This window comes from Aegilops tauschii, chromosome 3 (genome assembly GCF_002575655.3).
Source record: "Aegilops tauschii subsp. strangulata cultivar AL8/78 chromosome 3, Aet v6.0, whole genome shotgun sequence".
Lineage (NCBI taxonomy): Eukaryota > Viridiplantae > Streptophyta > Magnoliopsida > Poales > Poaceae > Aegilops > Aegilops tauschii.
In genome coordinates this window covers 495,534,632-495,538,238 of record NC_053037.3, presented here as the reverse complement: position 1 = coordinate 495,538,238, position 3,607 = coordinate 495,534,632, and positions in this window count along the sequence as shown.

Here is a 3,607-nt window from a genome sequence, read left to right as displayed (position 1 = left end):
CCTCATCGACGACGGCATAGGGCTCAATGTCCTGTCCGTCGAGACATTCGACAGCCTCCAAGTGCCATACGATCAGCTACAGCCTACCAAGCCCTTCTCAGGAGTGACCGACGGCTCCACCACCCCGATAGGGCAGGTCCGCCTTCCCGTCACCTTCGGCCAGCGCGACAACTACCGCACCGAGCTCATCGACTTCGACGTCGCCCACATCCGTCTGGCGTACAACGCCATCCTTGGGTATCCAGCATTAACCAAGTTCATGGCAGTGACCCACCACGGCTACAACGTCCTCAAGATGCCGGGGAGCGGCGGCATCATCACGGTCCCATGTGAAGAAAGAGATGCGGTGTGCTCCCTCGAGCATGCCTTCCATGCCACGGCAATCGAAGACCCCGACAACGAAGGCACGCTGTACTCTCCTGAGGCCATCCCCAAGAAGAAGAAGCAGCTACTCCGCACAGGGCCTCAGGAGAGCAGCGTCTCCAGCGGCACCACCTCAGGATCAGCGCCCGCAGCTAGGGCGCCTCCCTCTCTCGCATAGGAAGGCGCGCCTGGCGCCCTCCTCGGTCAGGGCTCGGGGGCTCTCTTCTGGAGGGCCTCAGACCTAGCCAACATCACGAGGGAGGCACTCGGGCACCACGTGGAGGCATGCTTTGCAGCACGTTTCCCTCAGGAGGGCACTGAGCGAGGAGCGTCTGGTGCTCAGGAGTTCATCGTCAAGGCCACCCAGGAGCTTCAAGAGGCAAGGACCATGCGCGGAGACTGCCGCCCACCTGGCGCAGCTCCCCATCCTAGCGAGGACGGCGGGCTGCGCATCTGCATCGACATACCAGGGCTCAACAGGGCCGCGTTTCAGGAGCTTTTTTGGCCTTCGCGCGTTGGGCGTTGCGAGGGTCCACCTCACAGCTACGTCCGCATGTCGTTTGGCTTGCCGAACGTGGCGGCCGCCTTCCAGTGCCACTTGCGGAGTGTCCTGTCTGCTCAGAAGGCCAGGCATCATGCAGTCCTGGTGGAGATGGCGACGGTCCTCGAAGACCCGCCCGGGCCCCCAGAGCCTCCTGAGGCTCAGGGTCCTAGCGGCTCATGAGGAGCGACCCCTTCATCGCGCGCTTTCAGCTACCTCAACCCTCCTTCGACAATGGTACCAGGTGACATTTTCCAAGTTTACTCAGCTGGGAGCGCCCCTCGGGTTGCACGATTCCCAGGTCGCACGGGCATGTCCCTGCGACACGTATCTTTTTGCATCTTTTAGCTTACTCTGATGGGGGCGCCCCTCGGGCTGCATCATCCCCAGGCCGCTCGGGTCTGTCCCAGTGGCATGTATCGTTCTTACATTTATCCTGAGCTAGTTTGTCCCCTTACATAAGTTATCTATGGCTATCACCTTCTTATCTGGTACATCGATGCCCCACCTGCGACCACCCTCATTGCGACGGGAGCCGCGCGCCGGTCGTTTTTCCTTAGGATCCATCGCATGAGTAGGCTCGGCACGGCGTCTGTGCTCGGGTCCGTCCCTGCAGCGTCGATAAAACCAACGACTGAGCTCTGTCTGGCAGGCCGGCCCCGTTCACGTCACCTCCTGGGGTCGTTGGTGTCCGGCCTTCTCATGGGTTCGCCTCAGGAAATTCGTCCGACAGGTTACCTAACCATATCGCAGGATCACTGAAGCTATCAAGAACCAAGACCAGGCGCAACCCGCCTTGAGGTAGGGGCTCGTGAGTCCCGCGCTGGCTCACAAGTGCCCATACACACCTCGTCTAGCCCTGCCGTGCAAGCCACGTGTCAGGGCGGGGCTGTACACACCCCGGGGTCTCCACTCAGAGGGAGCCCTCACCCACGCACCAGTGGACGCACCATGCTCTGCGCTGGCAGTCGACACGGTTAAGGAGCGGCTATGCCCGTGCAAGTGCGGAAGCGCTATGCTCCGCGCTGGTGATAAACAACTGAGGGCGGCCCCATGGCCGTACCAACCACAGGGAGCCACCCGGCTCAGTGTCGAGCCTCACCGCAACGCTTTCCCCGCGGGAGAGCCACGCGAGGGGGCTGGGCACGGGGGCTGCGCTCGGGTCATGCCCAAGCGTGCGCCGACCTGCCAGGTCTCTCGGACCTGGTCGTCACGCGCCCTCCCGAGCGGAGCCAAGGTATGAAGGTCGTTTGGACGTCAAGGGGGACTCCTGGGCATCGCGACTCAGGAGCCTAACTGGCCACGTAGCCCCTCACCCCTTGGTCTCGTCCTGGTGATCCGGACGATCCAACGGCGGCTGAGGTATGCGCGGGGTCGGGCCCTGCCGACGTAGAACACTAGGTCTACTCCCGCATCTCCTTTATGTAAGCTGTTTGCGCGTCAAGGGGGACTCCTGAGCATCGCAACTCAGGAGCCTAACTGGCCACGTAGCCCCTCACCCCTTGGTCTCGTCCTGGCGATCCGGACGACCCAACGGCGGCTGAGGTACGCGCGGGGTCGGGCCCTACTGACGCAGAACACCAAGCAAACGGGAAGGAAATCGCAGAATTTCAAACAAATATTACAAGACATATTGTTCTCCCAGTACCAAACACAAGTTTAAACGCCTCCACGAGGCATGGTGCATGTTGCAGAAGCAAAACTGGAAAGGAGCCGCCAGCAAGCCATCTCGTCATCCATGGACGCCGCCGTCACTTGCAAGGGATGCCCCTTCCACGGCAACGTTGCCCTCACCTGTGTCGCTCGCCGGAGTTGCAGGTTCAGCAGCACCACCAGTTGAGGGCGCAGGGTTGAAGGCGCGGAACTTCTTCAGCAAGGCCTCCACCTAGCTCTTCACGGCTTCTTCAGCAGCTGCGCAACGCTCGTCCTCCACGGGCTCGAGCAGCTCATCAAGGTCGGCGTCAGGATCGCGAAGATGGAGGTGGCTGAAGACGGGCGTCAATGCAGCCAAGGAGAGTGCGCGGGCTTCCCCCTCCACCAAGGGGCCGATCCTGTCCATGATGCCCTCAAGCGTCGCGGCCAGATGAGGAAGCAGCTGGGCGGGGCCCTCATCGTCTGTCGCCAGCGGCTCCTCCAAGCCCTTCTCATAGAGTGCCTGTAGCGCCACACGGGACTTCTCCTCAAGGGATTTGAACGCCACGCGGTCCTCAGCTAGGACCTTCGTTTTGGCTTCCAGCTCGGCCTTCTCTGCCTTCATCTCCTGCTCCAGCTTCTCGAGCCGGCTGCGCTCCGTGGCCTGCGCCTTCGCCAACTGCTCCAACTCGGCGTCGCGACCCCTGACGGCGTCCTCTCGGGCCACCTGGCGGCCTCGAGCCTCGGCCGCACGCTCGTTGCGCATGGTCTCTAGCTCGGCCTCCAGCTACCGGCAGCGATCCTGGGTAGCCCCGGCATCCTTCAGCGCCACCTCGCGGGCAGCCGCAGCTTGGGCAGTGGCCTGCTTGTCCTCCTCGGATGCTGCCACCACCTGGCTCAGCGCCTCCCGGATGGATGCATCAAAGTGCAGCTGCCAGGACCCCGATCCTAAGCCACATCGATCTAGCATGTAACACAACATATCACTTTGCGGCCTCACACACGGTATTCCCATGGGTGCCACCTTATCTGGCCCGGGACCGTTTGCGCCTTTTGGCTCACGTATATGAT